This window comes from Ostrinia nubilalis, chromosome 27 (assembly GCF_963855985.1).
Source record: "Ostrinia nubilalis chromosome 27, ilOstNubi1.1, whole genome shotgun sequence".
Taxonomy (NCBI): domain Eukaryota; kingdom Metazoa; phylum Arthropoda; class Insecta; order Lepidoptera; family Crambidae; genus Ostrinia; species Ostrinia nubilalis.
Window position 1 is genome coordinate 1 of NC_087114.1, and position 20,000 is coordinate 20,000.

Genomic DNA, 20,000 nt, shown 5'->3' on the forward strand with positions numbered 1-20,000 from the left:
CTAACCTAACCTAACCTAACCTAACCTAACCTAACCTAACCTAACCTAACCTAACCTAACCTAACCTAACCTAACCTAACCTAACCTAACCTAACCTAACCTAACCTAACCTAACCTAACCTAACCTAACCTAACCTAACCTAACCTAACCTAACCTAACCTAACCTAACCTAACCTAACCTAACCTAACCTAACCTAACCTAACCTAACCTAACCTAACCTAACCTAACCTAACCTAACCTAACCTAACCTAACCTAACCTAACCTAACCTAACCTAACCTAACCTAACCTAACCTAACCTAACCTAACCTAACCTAACCTAACCTAACCTAACCTAACCTAACCTAACCTAACCTAACCTAACCTAACCTAACCTAACCTAACCTAACCTAACCTAACCTAACCTAACCTAACCTAACCTAACCTAACCTAACCTAACCTAACCTAACCTAACCTAACCTAACCTAACCTAACCTAACCTAACCTAACCTAACCTAACCTAACCTAACCTAACCTAACCTAACCTAACCTAACCTAACCTAACCTAACCTAACCTAACCTAACCTAACCTAACCTAACCTAACCTAACCTAACCTAACCTAACCTAACCTAACCTAACCTAACCTAACCTAACCTAACCTAACCTAACCTAACCTAACCTAACCTAACCTAACCTAACCTAACCTAACCTAACCTAACCTAACCTAACCTAACCTAACCTAACCTAACCTAACCTAACCTAACCTAACCTAACCTAACCTAACCTAACCTAACCTAACCTAACCTAACCTAACCTAACCTAACCTAACCTAACCTAACCTAACCTAACCTAACCTAACCTAACCTAACCTAACCTAACCTAACCTAACCTAACCTAACCTAACCTAACCTAACCTAACCTAACCTAACCTAACCTAACCTAACCTAACCTAACCTAACCTAACCTAACCTAACCTAACCTAACCTAACCTAACCTAACCTAACCTAACCTAACCTAACCTAACCTAACCTAACCTAACCTAACCTAACCTAACCTAACCTAACCTAACCTAACCTAACCTAACCTAACCTAACCTAACCTAACCTAACCTAACCTAACCTAACCTAACCTAACCTAACCTAACCTAACCTAACCTAACCTAACCTAACCTAACCTAACCTAACCTAACCTAACCTAACCTAACCTAACCTAACCTAACCTAACCTAACCTAACCTAACCTAACCTAACCTAACCTAACCTAACCTAACCTAACCTAACCTAACCTAACCTAACCTAACCTAACCTAACCTAACCTAACCTAACCTAACCTAACCTAACCTAACCTAACCTAACCTAACCTAACCTAACCTAACCTAACCTAACCTAACCTAACTCTAACCTAACCTAACCTAACCTAACCTAACCTAACCTAACCTAACCTAACCTAACCTAACCTAACCTAACCTAACCTAACCTAACCTAACCTAACCTAACCTAACCTAACCTAACCTAACCTAACCTAACCTAACCTAACCTAACCTAACCTAACCTAACCTAACCTAACCTAACCTAACCTAACCTAACCTAACCTAACCTAACCTAACCTAACCTAACCTAACCTAACCTAACCTAACCTAACCTAACCTAACCTAACCTAACCTAACCTAACCTAACCTAACCTAACCTAACCTAACCTAACCTAACCTAACCTAACCTAACCTAACCTAACCTAACCTAACCTAACCTAACCTAACCTAACCTAACCTAACCTAACCTAACCTAACCTAACCTAACCTAACCTAACCTAACCTAACCTAACCTAACCTAACCTAACCTAACCTAACCTAACCTAACCTAACCTAACCTAACCTAACCTAACCTAACCTAACCTAACCTAACCTAACCTAACCTAACCTAACCTAACCTAACCTAACCTAACCTAACCTAACCTAACCTAACCTAACCTAACCTAACCTAACCTAACCTAACCTAACCTAACCTAACCTAACCTAACCTAACCTAACCTAACCTAACCTAACCTAACCTAACCTAACCTAACCTAACCTAACCTAACCTAACCTAACCTAACCTAACCTAACCTAACCTAACCTAACCTAACCTAACCTAACCTAACCTAACCTAACCTAACCTAACCTAACCTAACCTAACCTAACCTAACCTAACCTAACCTAACCTAACCTAACCTAACCTAACCTAACCTAACCTAACCTAACCTAACCTAACCTAACCTAACCTAACCTAACCTAACCTAACCTAACCTAACCTAACCTAACCTAACCTAACCTAACCTAACCTAACCTAACCTAACCTAACCTAACCTAACCTAACCTAACCTAACCTAACCTAACCTAACCTAACCTAACCTAACCTAACCTAACCTAACCTAACCTAACCTAACCTAACCTAACCTAACCTAACCTAACCTAACCTAACCTAACCTAACCTAACCTAACCTAACCTAACCTAACCTAACCTAACCTAACCTAACCTAACCTAACCTAACCTAACCTAACCTAACCTAACCTAACCTAACCTAACCTAACCTAACCTAACCTAACCTAACCTAACCTAACCTAACCTAACCTAACCTAACCTAACCTAACCTAACCTAACCTAACCTAACCTAACCTAACCTAACCTAACCTAACCTAACCTAACCTAACCTACCTAACCTAACCTAACCTAACCTAACCTAACCTAACCTAACCTAACCTAACCTAACCTAACCTAACCTAACCTAACCTAACCTAACCTAACCTAACCTAACCTAACCTAACCTAACCTAACCTAACCTAACCTAACCTAACCTAACCTAACCTAACCTAACCTAACCTAACCTAACCTAACCTAACCTAACCTAACCTAACCTAACCTAACCTAACCTAACCTAACCTAACCTAACCTAACCTAACCTAACCTAACCTAACCTAACCTAACCTAACCTAACCTAACCTAACCTAACCTAACCTAACCTAACCTAACCTAACCTAACCTAACCTAACCTAACCTAACCTAACCTAACCTAACCTAACCTAACCTAACCTAACCTAACCTAACCTAACCTAACCTAACCTAACCTAACCTAACCTAACCTAACCTAACCTAACCTAACCTAACCTAACCTAACCTAACCTAACCTAACCTAACCTAACCTAACCTAACCTAACCTAACCTAACCTAACCTAACCTAACCTAACCTAACCTAACCTAACCTAACCTAACCTAACCTAACCTAACCTAACCTAACCTAACCTAACCTAACCTAACCTAACCTAACCTAACCTAACCTAACCTAACCTAACCTAACCTAACCTAACCTAACCTAACCTAACCTAACCTAACCTAACCTAACCTAACCTAACCTAACCTAACCTAACCTAACCTAACCTAACCTAACCTAACCTAACCTAACCTAACCTAACCTAACCTAACCTAACCTAACCTAACCTAACCTAACCTAACCTAACCTAACCTAACCTAACCTAACCTAACCTAACCTAACCTAACCTAACCTAACCTAACCTAACCTAACCTAACCTAACCTAACCTAACCTAACCTAACCTAACCTAACCTAACCTAACCTAACCTAACCTAACCTAACCTAACCTAACCTAACCTAACCTAACCTAACCTAACCTAACCTAACCTAACCTAACCTAACCTAACCTAACCTAACCTAACCTAACCTAACCTAACCTAACCTAACCTAACCTAACCTAACCTAACCTAACCTAACCTAACCTAACCTAACCTAACCTAACCTAACCTAACCTAACCTAACCTAACCTAACCTAACCTAACCTAACCTAACCTAACCTAACCTAACCTAACCTAACCTAACCTAACCTAACCTAACCTAACCTAACCTAACCTAACCTAACCTAACCTAACCTAACCTAACCTAACCTAACCTAACCTAACCTAACCTAACCTAACCTAACCTAACCTAACCTAACCTAACCTAACCTAACCTAACCTAACCTAACCTAACCTAACCTAACCTAACCTAACCTAACCTAACCTAACCTAACCTAACCTAACCTAACCTAACCTAACCTAACCTAACCTAACCTAACCTAACCTAACCTAACCTAACCTAACCTAACCTAACCTAACCTAACCTAACCTAACCTAACCTAACCTAACCTAACCTAACCTAACCTAACCTAACCTAACCTAACCTAACCTAACCTAACCTAACCTAACCTAACCTAACCTAACCTAACCTAACCTAACCTAACCTAACCTAACCTAACCTAACCTAACCTAACCTAACCTAACCTAACCTAACCTAACCTAACCTAACCTAACCTAACCTAACCTAACCTAACCTAACCTAACCTAACCTAACCTAACCTAACCTAACCTAACCTAACCTAACCTAACCTAACCTAACCTAACCTAACCTAACCTAACCTAACCTAACCTAACCTAACCTAACCTAACCTAACCTAACCTAACCTAACCTAACCTAACCTAACCTAACCTAACCTAACCTAACCTAACCTAACCTAACCTAACCTAACCTAACCTAACCTAACCTAACCTAACCTAACCTAACCTAACCTAACCTAACCTAACCTAACCTAACCTAACCTAACCTAACCTAACCTAACCTAACCTAACCTAACCTAACCTAACCTAACCTAACCTAACCTAACCTAACCTAACCTAACCTAACCTAACCTAACCTAACCTAACCTAACCTAACCTAACCTAACCTAACCTAACCTAACCTAACCTAACCTAACCTAACCTAACCTAACCTAACCTAACCTAACCTAACCTAACCTAACCTAACCTAACCTAACCTAACCTAACCTAACCTAACCTAACCTAACCTAACCTAACCTAACCTAACCTAACCTAACCTAACCTAACCTAACCTAACCTAACCTAACCTAACCTAACCTAACCTAACCTAACCTAACCTAACCTAACCTAACCTAACCTAACCTAACCTAACCTAACCTAACCTAACCTAACCTAACCTAACCTAACCTAACCTAACCTAACCTAACCTAACCTAACCTAACCTAACCTAACCTAACCTAACCTAACCTAACCTAACCTAACCTAACCTAACCTAACCTAACCTAACCTAACCTAACCTAACCTAACCTAACCTAACCTAACCTAACCTAACCTAACCTAACCTAACCTAACCTAACCTAACCTAACCTAACCTAACCTAACCTAACCTAACCTAACCTAACCTAACCTAACCTAACCTAACCTAACCTAACCTAACCTAACCTAACCTAACCTAACCTAACCTAACCTAACCTAACCTAACCTAACCTAACCTAACCTAACCTAACCTAACCTAACCTAACCTAACCTCAACCTAACCTAACCTAACCTAACCTAACCTAACCTAACCTAACCTAACCTAACCTAACCTAACCTAACCTAACCTAACCTAACCTAACCTAACCTAACCTAACCTAACCTAACCTAACCTAACCTAACCTAACCTAACCTAACCTAACCTAACCTAACCTAACCTAACCTAACCTAACCTAACCTAACCTAACCTAACCTAACCTAACCTAACCTAACCTAACCTAACCTAACCTAACCTAACCTAACCTAACCTAACCTAACCTAACCTAACCTAACCTAACCTAACCTAACCTAACCTAACCTAACCTAACCTAACCTAACCTAACCTAACCTAACCTAACCTAACCTAACCTAACCTAACCTAACCTAACCTAACCTAACCTAACCTAACCTAACCTAACCTAACCTAACCTAACCTAACCTAACCTAACCTAACCTAACCTAACCTAACCTAACCTAACCTAACCTAACCTAACCTAACCTAACCTAACCTAACCTAACCTAACCTAACCTAACCTAACCTAACCTAACCTAACCTAACCTAACCTAACCTAACCTAACCTAACCTAACCTAACCTAACCTAACCTAACCTAACCTAACCTAACCTAACCTAACCTAACCTAACCTAACCTAACCTAACCTAACCTAACCTAACCTAACCTAACCTAACCTAACCTAACCTAACCTAACCTAACCTAACCTAACCTAACCTAACCTAACCTAACCTAACCTAACCTAACCTAACCTAACCTAACCTAACCTAACCTAACCTAACCTAACCTAACCTAACCTAACCTAACCTAACCTAACCTAACCTAACCTAACCTAACCTAACCTAACCTAACCTAACCTAACCTAACCTAACCTAACCTAACCTAACCTAACCTAACCTAACCTAACCTAACCTAACCTAACCTAACCTAACCTAACCTAACCTAACCTAACCTAACCTAACCTAACCTAACCTAACCTAACCTAACCTAACCTAACCTAACCTAACCTAACCTAACCTAACCTAACCTAACCTAACCTAACCTAACCTAACCTAACCTAACCTAACCTAACCTAACCTAACCTAACCTAACCTAACCTAACCTAACCTAACCTAACCTAACCTAACCTAACCTAACCTAACCTAACCTAACCTAACCTAACCTAACCTAACCTAACCTAACCTAACCTAACCTAACCTAACCTAACCTAACCTAACCTAACCTAACCTAACCTAACCTAACCTAACCTAACCTAACCTAACCTAACCTAACCTAACCTAACCTAACCTAACCTAACCTAACCTAACCTAACCTAACCTAACCTAACCTAACCTAACCTAACCTAACCTAACCTAACCTAACCTAACCTAACCTAACCTAACCTAACCTAACCTAACCTAACCTAACCTAACCTAACCTAACCTAACCTAACCTAACCTAACCTAACCTAACCTAACCTAACCTAACCTAACCTAACCTAACCTAACCTAACCTAACCTAACCTAACCTAACCTAACCTAACCTAACCTAACCTAACCTAACCTAACCTAACCTAACCTAACCTAACCTAACCTAACCTAACCTAACCTAACCTAACCTAACCTAACCTAACCTAACCTAACCTAACCTAACCTAACCTAACCTAACCTAACCTAACCTAACCTAACCTAACCTAACCTAACCTAACCTAACCTAACCTAACCTAACCTAACCTAACCTAACCTAACCTAACCTAACCTAACCTAACCTAACCTAACCTAACCTAACCTAACCTAACCTAACCTAACCTAACCTAACCTAACCTAACCTAACCTAACCTAACCTAACCTAACCTAACCTAACCTAACCTAACCTAACCTAACCTAACCTAACCTAACCTAACCTAACCTAACCTAACCTAACCTAACCTAACCTAACCTAACCTAACCTAACCTAACCTAACCTAACCTAACCTAACCTAACCTAACCTAACCTAACCTAACCTAACCTAACCTAACCTAACCTAACCTAACCTAACCTAACCTAACCTAACCTAACCTAACCTAACCTAACCTAACCTAACCTAACCTAACCTAACCTAACCTAACCTAACCTAACCTAACCTAACCTAACCTAACCTAACCTAACCTAACCTAACCTAACCTAACCTAACCTAACCTAACCTAACCTAACCTAACCTAACCTAACCTAACCTAACCTAACCTAACCTAACCTAACCTAACCTAACCTAACCTAACCTAACCTAACCTAACCTAACCTAACCTAACCTAACCTAACCTAACCTAACCTAACCTAACCTAACCTAACCTAACCTAACCTAACCTAACCTAACCTAACCTAACCTAACCTAACCTAACCTAACCTAACCTAACCTAACCTAACCTAACCTAACCTAACCTAACCTAACCTAACCTAACCTAACCTAACCTAACCTAACCTAACCTAACCTAACCTAACCTAACCTAACCTAACCTAACCTAACCTAACCTAACCTAACCTAACCTAACCTAACCTAACCTAACCTAACCTAACCTAACCTAACCTAACCTAACCTAACCTAACCTAACCTAACCTAACCTAACCTAACCTAACCTAACCTAACCTAACCTAACCTAACCTAACCTAACCTAACCTAACCTAACCTAACCTAACCTAACCTAACCTAACCTAACCTAACCTAACCTAACCTAACCTAACCTAACCTAACCTAACCTAACCTAACCTAACCTAACCTAACCTAACCTAACCTAACCTAACCTAACCTAACCTAACCTAACCTAACCCTCGCGCCCAGGCTGTCATCAAATACCGGTGCTGCGCATATCGACGACTGATCGGTCCTCGCGCCCGGCCTTCGCGCCTGCCCCTCGCGCCCGGCCTTCGCGCCTGCCCCTCGCGCCCGCCCCTCGCGCCCGGTCCTCGCGCCCGGCCCTCGCGCCCAGGCTATCATCAAGTACCGGTGCGGCGTATATCGACGACTGTGCGGTCCTCGCGCCCGGCCCTCGCGCCCACCCCTCGCGCCCGCCCCTCGCGCCCGGTCCTCGCGCCCGGTCCTCGCGCCCGGCCCTCGCGCCCGGCCCTCGCGCCCGGCCTATCACCAAGTGCCGGTGGAACTTACATCGACGACCGTGTGGTCCTCGCGCCCGACCCTCGCGCCCGGTTATCACCAAGTGCCGGTTGAGCTCACATCGACGACAGTGCGGTCCTCGCGCCCGACTCTCGCGACCGGTTATCACCAAGTACCGGTGGAACATCGGACTGTCTGGGGACACTGGGTTGCGACTTTCAACTGAGTGGTGAAACACTGTGTGGTGAAGTGAAACTTTTGTGCCAACCTCTGGATTGCAGTGTTTTTCTGGACTGCAGTGCACACCCTGGACTTTTGGACTGACGGACAGTAAGTGATCAAGATGCCGATAGCTAGGTCACCACCACCACCCCCTGCCCGAAGAGTGACCCGCGCGGGATCGCGGGAAGGCACTGTGGCGCCAAACACCCAGCCCGTCTCTCGCTCTCCGCCCCTCAGTAGGCTTTCTGAGGCGCACTCCGTAGACAACTCCTTCATGTCCCTGGAGAGTGGGAGTGAGAAGTGCCCGTCACAACCTAGCCCGGTGGGAACCGCTCGGGCTGATTCACCGCACTCGCTGGACTCCGTCGACTCGGAGATTCGTCGACCTCCTGTGGCGGCCACTCCGCGCTCGCGCAGCACTTCTGCCACCAGCGCCCCGCAGTCAGCCTGCAAGCGCAAGATACTGGCCACTCCCTTCCCCAAACCCGACTTCGGAGACACGCTCTTCACCCCACTGCTCCAAGAGCTCCATGGCCTGATGGCCAGCATACCAGCGTTGCTCAATGAGGAGAAGAGTGTGAGGAAGGAGAACCGCGAGCGGGCGGTCCAGTGTAGCATGGACGCGGCTCGATTACTTCAGAAAATACACCTTAAATACCTGGAAGTATCCACACCTAGCCGGGAAGGAAGCTCGGCGCAAGTAACGCCTGCCGCCACTGCTGCCGCCACCGCCGCCACCACCAACAGCCACTGCTGCGAGGAGACGCTCGCAGCCGCCGTGACTAAGGCCGTGACCCAGGCGGTAAGAACCGAGTTCGGGCGCATGAAATCCATCTCGCCCGCCCAGCCCATTGGTACACGAACCTACGCCCAGACCCTGGCTTCCACGCCGGCGCAGCCCAACGCTGGGAATTACCATCTTCCGCGGCGAGATGAGCAGAGTGCGCGCCCAGCTCTCATCATGGCATCAACTGCGCAGAAGGCCGACAGACAGCTGGTCACCAAGACCTTAAAAACCGCTGTGCCTTTCTCGGAGGTGAACTTCACGGCGGCCAGAATTGAGATGCTCTCCCGGGGGAAGGCTAGGGTAGAGTTCGACTCGGCCGACCACCTCCAGGAGGCCCTCAAACGCATCAACGACAGCACACACGCCTCTGGGGTCAGCGCCGAGCCCGAGAAGAGGTTAATGCCAATGGTTGCCCTCAAGGGCATCTCCAGGGATACAGAAAGCGAGGACCTTATTGATACTTTGTTCTCACAAAACCCCGAGCTGAGTAAGGAGGAGCAAGAGCGAGTTAAACTGCGGTTCCTTAGGAAGAACCGCAACCCGAGCCTTTACAACGCCGTCATCATGGTGCCGCCGAAGGTGTACCAAGCCATCATCAACCTCGGTCGCGTGCGCCTCGACCATCAACGGGTGCACGCCGAAGACTTCTCACCGTTCGTGCAGTGTCGCCGGTGCCTGCTGTTTGGACATACGCAGGCGCGTTGCCCGGCTACTACTCCTGTCTGCCACCACTGCGCGACCGCCGGACATCAGGTAGCGGAGTGCCCCAACAGGGTTATGGCCCCTGTGTGTGCCAATTGTATCGCCTACAGAGCGAAATTTAAGACCGACTCGTCCGCCAAGCACTCGGCCTTGGATCAAGCATGCCCCAGATTGAGAGCCATGAGAAATCGCATTCTATCAAAAGTAGATTATGCCCCGTAGGAGCGACCCCAACATTCGTTTCATTCAAATCAATTTAGACAAGTCTCAGTCGGCTTTTTATGAGCTGATGTCTACCTTCAATCGTCGGAATGTGGGGGTTGCTGCGGTCTCTGAACCTTACAGGGGGGCGGGCTGCTTGGCCAAGGGCTCGGACCTGGCGGTCGTTTTCCAACAATCCGGGCACAATAACCCTGTTAGGGCCGCTATGTACATAGATAAGCAATTAGCTCTAGATTGTAAGGCCATTTTACTGTCACAATTTTGTTCCCCTGATTTGGTCACTGTTAGGATGTCCGTTGGGCGCATGCCCGTATTTCTTGTGTCAATATACCTGCCCCCGAGGTGCAATGTAGCTGAATCCCCTACAGTTCAAACGTTGGTGCGCTTTTTGGATAGCATTGATAACTCCCGGTGCATCGTCATGGGGGACTTTAACGCCGCCCACCCACTTTGGGACTACGCGAGGGCGGCTAACTCAACCGGTCATTATATCTACAACTTTACCCAGACCAGGGATCTGCTGTGTTGCAACTCGGGCCAAATTACGTTTAGGACGATCACGCACGGCCGACCGCGGAGCAGTTCTATTGACCTGACTTTCATTGCATCTGACTTAGCACATCATGTGCGCGATTGGCACACGGAAGAAGACGCAATCACGGCGTCACAACATATTGCCATTGCTTTTGTATTAGTGACGTCGTCCTCTTATGTCCCCAACCCGCCGCCACAATCTACTTTTCGCTACAAAGTTTCACCCGCCACCGACTGGAGAGTGTTTAAGGACTCTCTCGCTGCGGCTATGGTGGGGATGGATGTGGAGGCCGAGCAGTTGCCAGACTTAACATCATCTGAAGTGGATGCAGCTGTTCTGGGGGTTACGGCGGCCGTCTGCCGGGCTGCTGAGCAGTCAATGCCAACACGGCATGGCAACCTTCCCCCACCGCGAGCCCCGTTTTGGACCGCCGAGCTGTCGGCCATGAAGGGCCAAGTGGCTCGGCTTGGCCGGCGGATTGGTGCTCTGAGGAGGCGGAATCAGATCGTGGGCCACTCGGACCCGATACTGGGGGAGTACGCGGACCTCAGGAAGCGCTATGCCCAGTCCATCTCTCGGGCAGCTAGGGATAATTTCAGGGAGTTTTGTCAGTCGCAAACATTGGAAAAGGTATGGACGGTGACGAACCCCGTCGTGCGCGCTGACGGAGCTCCCAGAAAACCACCTGCCACCTTGGCCACGCCGGACGGGCACACTGTTTCCGCGGAAGACTCTGCGGAATTTCTCCTGCGACACTTTTATCCCGAGGACCCACCGGACCAGGACACCCCATTTCAAGCAGCTCTTAGGGCGGACCGGGACACCTTGCCCAATACCAGAGACGACCTCCCGTTCACCTTGGAGGAGATTATCGAAGCCTTAAGCTCAATTTCACACAGGAAGGCTCCGGGGGTGGACGGACTCACCTCAGACATTTGTCTGGTGGCGGTCAGGACATTCCCGGAGTTCTTCCTTGGCCTTTTTAACCGATGTCTGACCCTGGGGCACTTTCCTAAGAGCTGGAAATTTGCTCTGGTCAGAATAATCCCTAAGCCGGGGGCCTCTGGGGCTGACTCGGTTAAATCACACCGGCCCATCGGCCTAATTAACGTCTTTGGCAAGGTTCTCGAGAAGCTCTTCGTGGGCCGCCTCCTTCATCACTCGGCTATATCGGGTAATCTCTCGCCGCTCCAGTACGGCTTCAGACGTAACACCTCCACTCTACACGCCCTCAATGATGCCATAGAACATATAAACCGGTTCCGTCAGGCTCGTATGCCCTGTGTGGCAGTGTCTCTAGATATACAATCTGCATTTAACCGGGCATGGTGGCCCGCGGTCTTCAGTCGTCTCCGGGACATTGGATGCCCTCAGAACATTTTTAGGCTCGTCAATGATTACCTGCACGACCGCAAGGTCGCTCTTCACTACGCAGGGGCCACAGCGTCCAGAGACATGCGGAGGGGGTGCATACAGGGCTCGGCTTGTGGGCCAGCCCTGTGGAACCTCATTCTGGATGATCTCTTGGGCCTGGCACTTCCCTCGGGCTGCCGCATTCAGGCCTATGCGGATGACGTCCTCCTTGTGGTGGGCGCCGGGGATGAGCTTGCCCTGAGGGACGCCGCGTGCAATGCGCTAGACCAAATTTACAACTGGGGCCAGAGTTTCAAGCTGGTGTTTGGGCCCAGCAAAACCCAGGCCTTGGCCTTCTCTCCCAGAGCGGCTCGCATCAGACTAACTATGGCGGGGGTCGCCGTCCCATTTGCTGGCCAGATTAAGTTGCTCGGTATTATAATTGATAAGACTCTGTCCTTTGCTCCCCACGTTGAACACATCGTGCAGACCGCAGGCAAAATATATAACCGGCTTGCCCTGTTCGCTCGCCCCACCTGGGGTCTCCACCCGGCCAACGTGGACTCCATATACCGGTACGTCATCGTCCCGATTGTGACGTACGCGGCCGGTGTGTGGGGGCACGTTGTCCGGCATCGGGTCCATGCCGGAAAGTTGTTGGCGCTCCAAAGGGGATTTGCCCTAAAAGCAACCAGAGCGTACCGAACAGTTTCCACCAATGCTTCACTGGCTTGGGCCCGGTTCACACCACTGGACCTGGAGGTGCTGCGGGTGGCGGAAGTTGAGCGCACCCGGGTCCGGAGGACCACCAGAGTACTGCCGGACGACCTCACTTTAGAATCACCTGTTGGAATTGAGGAGCTCCTGCATCCTGCACACAGGATCTCGCCACAGATCTGCACTGCAGTCTCACCGGATGCCGTTAGTTCAGCATGTCGGGGGGACACGGTGCAGATCTACACAGACGGGAGCAAACAGGAGAACGGAGCGGTGGGTGCCGCGGTGGTATGTGTCGACTTGGACGCGCGCCCCACGGTGCTCACCCGCAGATTCAAGCTGCACGATGTGTGCACTGTGTTTCAGGCGGAGGCGTTTGCCATCCTACAGGCGTGCCGCCTGGCCTCGTTGCGGGGATACCGCGATGCCTTGATATGCTCGGACTCCCTATCCGTCCTGACCGCCTTGGAGCAGCGGAGCACGGTCGCGCCCATCCTGACCGCGATTCATCGCATTGTGCATGAGCATTCCCTAATCGGCGAAATAAGATTCTGTTGGGTCAAGGGCCATGCCGCAATTCCGGGCAATGTCCGGGCGGATATGGAGGCCGGGGCGGCGGCGGTCATGAGAACGGCCCCAAGCTATTGCCACTTCCCGATGTCATATGTCAAGGGGATCCTGCGGACGGAGACCCACCAGGCGTGGCAAACCAGGTACGAGGAGGCGCCCCAGGGGTCCCAAACAAAGAGGCTATTCCCAGCCCTCGCGGACATACTACGGTTCCGAGCGCTGGCTCCGATGTCATTCCAGCTGACACAGTTTGTTTCGGGGCATGGGGCGCACCTCAGCTACCTGCACCGCTTTAAAATTTCGACAACTTATGCCTGCCCCTGCGACGGCTCCTCCGCTCAGGACCCTTGGCACCTATTGGTTCACTGCCCACGCTTCGCGGCAAAGCGCCTGGAGCACGACATCCTATGTGGGCTGAGGGGGGTGGAACCGTTCGACTTTGCGGCGTTGGGAGCAAAGGACGAGCTGGTGCAGTCGGTTGTGCGCTTGATAGTATATATCTACGACCAGATAAAGTCATTCAACAGTGGGGCGCAGTTAGATCAGCCATAAATACATGTTAACTAAGAAAGTCTCAACACCTTATGTGTGCCTACCCCTGCGACGACTCCTCCCCTCAAGACCCTTAACACCTTTTAAGGCACTATCCCTGCCTCGCGCCTGTGTGGGTGGAGAAGGGTGGAGCCGTTCGACTTTGCGACTCTGTGGGGGGAGGGGACGGGCTTGTGCGGTCGGTTGTGCGCTAGACTGTATATGTATGTACGACCAGGTCAAATCATCTAACAACGGGACGCAGACTAGTGAGCTATAAATACAGGTATATAGATACAAGTAAAACATATTAACGGTCCTCCCTCCCTTTCCTTTCTTTTCTTTTAGTTGATGTACTATAATATAATAATAATAGCCTAAATCATGTCATGTAATGGGGCGATGACCTGTGCTGGGTTGGGGGCCGTGGGTCGGGGGCGGGGGTGGGGGCGGCTGGCTCTGGCTATGGCACCCGCTGCCCCCGCGCCCGGCCCGCGGCTTGACCAACACAAAACCAGAGCCATATTATAATAAATAATTAATAATATAAACCTGACCGCAATTGTAAATATTATTTGTGTCTTAGGCTTAACCAGCACAGAACCTTTTATTATAACAATATTAAAAAAAAAAAAAAAAAAAAAAAAAAAAAAAAAAAAAAAAAAAAAAAAAAAAAAAAAAAAAAATCAACCTGTCCGCAATTGTAAATAGTATTTGTGTCTTATGCTTAACCAGCACAGAACCTTCTATTCATAATAAAAAAAAAAAAAAAAAAAAAAAAAAAAAAAAAAAAAAAAAAAAAAAAAAAAAAAAAAAAAATATATTAACCATATCTTGTATTAACCTATTCGCAACTGTAAATATTATTTATGTCTTATCTTCATTTCGATTGTAAGCATACTTTAACTTAGGATAAAAACTGTATCAGTGCTGGGCTGGGGGCCGTGGGTCGGGTGCGGGGGTGGTTGGCTATGGTGCTATGGTGCTATGGCCTGGTCTGGCCCGCTGCCGCCGCGCCCGGCCCCCGGCCCTTGGCTCAACAAGCACCCTATATAACACTCTACTATATTTCTGTTCCTTTTATTAACCTGTCCGCAACTGTAAATATTGCTTGTGTCATATGCACATTTTGACTGTAAGTATACTACAAATTTAGGATAAAAACTTGACCTGTACTGGGTTGGGGGCCGTGGGTCGGGTGCGGGGGTGGTGGGCTACGGCGCGTGGGCCTGGCCCGCTGCCGCCGCGCCCGGCCATCGGCTCAACAAGCACTTTATGTTATGTTATGTAATACTCCACTATATTCTGTATTAACCTGATCGCAAGTGTAAATATTGATTGTTTGTGTCCCATCTACATTTTGATTGTAAATATACTTTAATTTAGGATATAAACGTGATCTGTGCTGGGCTGGGGACCGTGGGTCGGGTGCGGGGACGGTTGGTTATGGCACTCGGGTCTGGCCTGCTGCCTCCGCGCCCGGCCCTCGGCTTAAGCAACATTAACCACAATTATTTTATGTATACTTTGATTGTAAGTATAGTTTAAGTTAGGATAAGAACTTGTTCTGTAAAAATCCGTACTGGGCGGCCTAATATCCACAACTGTAAAGGCTAGTGCTGGGGGAATCTTCTGAACTTCTTCCCCCAACACTCCCAGTCTTTCTTCTCTGTCCCCCGACCCACCTTGAGCAGGCATCTATCACCGCCTCGGTGGGTCTTGTATCCGGCGGGTAACTCCACCCATTCTCGGTGTGGCACGCCCGCCGGTAACAAGGGTCGAAACACTGGAATAAATATGTACTAGCTATAGTTAGTTAGTCAATAAGTTCTCATGAATGTCCCCTACCCATTAATAAAAATTTAACGTTGTGGCTAAACTAGAATAAAAAAAAAAAAAAAAAAAAAAAAAAAAAAAAAAAAAAAAAAAAAAAAAACCTAACCTAACCTAACCTAACCTAACCTAACCTAACCTAACCTAACCTAACCTAACCTAACCTAACCTAACCTAACCTAACCTAACCTAACCTAACCTAACCTAACCTAACCTAACCTAACCTAACCTAACCTAACCTAACCTAACCTAACCTAACCTAACCTAACCTAACCTAACCTAACCTAACCTAACCTAACCTAACCTAACCTAACCTAACCTAACCTAACCTAACCTAACCTAACCTAACCTAACCTAACCTAACCTAACCTAACCTAACCTAACCTAACCTAACCTAACCTAACCTAACCTAACCTAACCTAACCTAACCTAACCTAACCTAACCTAACCTAACCTAACCTAACCTAACCTAACCTAACCTAACCTAACCTAACCTAACCTAACCTAACCTAACCTAACCCATACATCATTTTGAGCGCCATATTTTTGCCTACACCCCCGTAACATTTTGAGACCCCTAGCACCCTTCCCGGCGATTTTATTCAATTTTTTAGATTTTTAATATTGACTTAGAATTTTTTCATACAAAATTTTTTAACTTGGTAATTTTTGGTCGGATTTTCAAAATTTTTTCGCTTTAATAGGTTCACCCTTTTCGGTTTAGCACTCCCGTGACGTTCGATTGACATCGTTTCATACTAAATTCCGCTTTTTTGGTGGTCTTTAGTGTTTCTTTTGGGATCTGAGACGGTTTTTGGGCGTCATTTTCAAAAATTTTCTAGGGCCACCCCCGGCGTTTTTCAGCTTTTTGGATTCGTCTCGGCGAGCCCTATCCATAGACACCTCATTTGTTGCGATCGGAGGTCAAAAACTTTGGAAAACAGGCAATACCTACCCCTATTTAGACCGAACCGAGGTTACGTGGTCAAGCTCAACAAAATCAAAATCTAACTCAAATTTCTAGAAAATAATAGCCTACCTATAGGTTATATACATCATTTTGAGCGCCATATTTTTGCCTACACCCCCGTAACATTTTGAGACCCCTAGCACCCTTCCCGGCGATTTTATTCAATTTTTTAGATTTTTAATATTGACTTAGAATTTTTTCATACAAAATTTTTTAACTTGGTAATTTTTGGTCGGATTTTCAAAATTTTTTCGCTTTAATAGGTTCACCCTTTTCGGTTTAGCACTCCCGTGACGTTCGATTGACATCGTTTCATACTAAATTCCGCTTTTTTGGTGGTCTTTAGTGTTTCTTTTGGGATCTGAGACGGTTTTTGGGCGTCATTTTCAAAAATTTTCTAGGGCCACCCCCGGCGTTTTTCAGCTTTTTGGATTCGTCTCGGCGAGCCCTATCCATAGACACCTCATTTGTTGCGATCGGAGGTCAAAAACTTTGGAAAACAGGCAATACCTACCCCTATTTAGACCGAACCGAGGTTACGTGGTCAAGCTCAACAAAATCAAAATCTAACTCAAATTTCTAGAAAATAATAGCCTACCTATAGGTTATATACATCATTTTGAGCGCCATATTTTTGCCTACACCCCCGTAACATTTTGAGACCCCTAGCACCCTTCCCGGCGATTTTATTCAATTTTTTAGATTTTTAATATTGACTTAGAATTTTTTCATACAAAATTTTTTAACTTGGTAATTTTTGGTCGGATTTTCAAAATTTTTTCGCTTTAATAGGTTCACCCTTTTCGGTTTAGCACTCCCGTGACGTTCGATTGACATCGTTTCATACTAAATTCCGCTTTTTTGGTGGTCTTTAGTGTTTCTTTTGGGATCTGAGACGGTTTTTGGGCGTCATTTTCAAAAATTTTCTAGGGCCACCCCCGGCGTTTTTCAGCTTTTTGGATTCGTCTCGGCGAGCCCTATCCATAGACACCTCATTTGTTGCGATCGGAGGTCAAAAACTTTGGAAAACAGGCAATACCTACCCCTATTTAGACCGAACCGAGGTTACGTGGTCAAGCTCAACAAAATCAAAATCTAACTCAAATTTCTAGAAAATAATAGCCTACCTATAGGTTATATACATCATTTTGAGCGCCATATTTTTGCCTACACCCCCGTAACATTTTGAGACCCCTAGCACCCTTCCCGGCGATTTTATTCAATTTTTTAGATTTTTAATATTGACTTAGAATTTTTTCATACAAAATTTTTTAACTTGGTAATTTTTGGTCGGATTTTCAAAATTTTTTCGCTTTAATAGGTTCACCCTTTTCGGTTTAGCACTCCCGTGACGTTCGATTGACATCGTTTCATACTAAATTCCGCTTTTTTGGTGGTCTTTAGTGTTTCTTTTGGGATCTGAGACGGTTTTTGGGCGTCATTTTCAAAAATTTTCTAGGGCCACCCCCGGCGTTTTTCAGCTTTTTGGATTCGTCTCGGCGAGCCCTATCCATAGACACCTCATTTGTTGCGATCGGAGGTCAAAAACTTTGGAAAACAGGCAATACCTACCCCTATTTAGACCGAACCGAGGTTACGTGGTCAAGCTCAACAAAATCAAAATCTAACTCAAATTTCTAGAAAATAATAGCCTACCTATAGGTTATATACATCATTTTGAGCGCCATATTTTTGCCTACACCCCCGTAACATTTTGAGACCCCTAGCACCCTTCCCGGCGATTTTATTCAATTTTTTAGATTTTTAATATTGACTTAGAATTTTTTCATACAAAATTTTTTAACTTGGTAATTTTTGGTCGGATTTTCAAAATTTTTTCGCTTTAATAGGTTCACCCTTTTCGGTTTAGCACTCCCGTGACGTTCGATTGACATCGTTTCATACTAAATTCCGCTTTTTTGGTGGTCTTTAGTGTTTCTTTTGGGATCTGAGACGGTTTTTGGGCGTCATTTTCAAAAATTTTCTAGGGCCACCCCCGGCGTTTTTCAGCTTTTTGGATTCGTCTCGGCGAGCCCTATCCATAGACACCTCATTTGTTGCGATCGGAGGTCAAAAACTTAAAAAACAGCCCGCCCACCCACCCTTTTCTCTTTTACTAGGTTAACTTTTTCGATTGGGCCAAAAATTATTATTTCGGTTTTCGGTTGTTTTGGGTAGGGTTGACACTTAGGGATATTTTGACGCTATTTGAGTTTAGTTTGTAAGTAAATTTAGGTCTTTTTGACATTATATTCGTTTTTACGTATACACAAATTGTATATCTGACCGCTCCCGCTGCTTAGTGTTGTTGTGCCTGGTATCTGAAAAGCAAATAACGTATAGATTAATAGATAGACAATCGCTCAGTAACTTACCGGGTACTGCGACACCTGGGTGGCGTATTCGGGAACTTCCTGAAATTTTAAAACAAATTATTATTTATACACTATTTAACTTTTACAACTTTTACAAACTTTTTATCCTTATTTGTTTTATTTACGCGGTCTTAAGGCCTAAATTGTTTTATTGTTTTATTTTATTGACGCATACCTCTAGCATTAAGTATGTTTGGTTTTAGAACGCCAGCCAAGAAGGCCAGCGATACAAACCAGCAAAAGTCTCCTGATTCCCCGCCAATTAGACGACCGGGAAAAGTGAGACGCAGCGTCGGGGAGTGGGAGGCGGGGAAAGCTGGGCTTTCTTCCGCATCCGACTCAACCCCGCCGCGGGCCGAACCTCCAAAGGCCCCCAAGAAACCCGCGCCAGCGCGCCGGGCTTCTGTGGAGGCGGCTTCGGCGAGCTCACCCAAAATTCCCACTGCTACTAAAGATAGGACAGCCGAGGCCAGAGCCTCCCTTCAGAAGGCTAAGATGAGTCTTGGCACCGCACGAAACCTGAGGGGCGATATCAAGACCACCGTAGTTGAGGCTCTGGATCGGCTGTACCAACTTGTTAAGGAGGCGGAATTGGACCGGAAGGGGAAGGCTCCCAGCAAGAGCATGGTAGAGCCTGAACCTGGAAAAGAGTTGGAAAAGGATAGGGAAGAGGAAAAGACAGTGGATGAGGATAGGATAGTGGCAGAAATTCGGGAGAACAGGAGACTTTTGTTGGTAAATAGTCAGAAATTAGAGGACTTAAAGGAAGCGG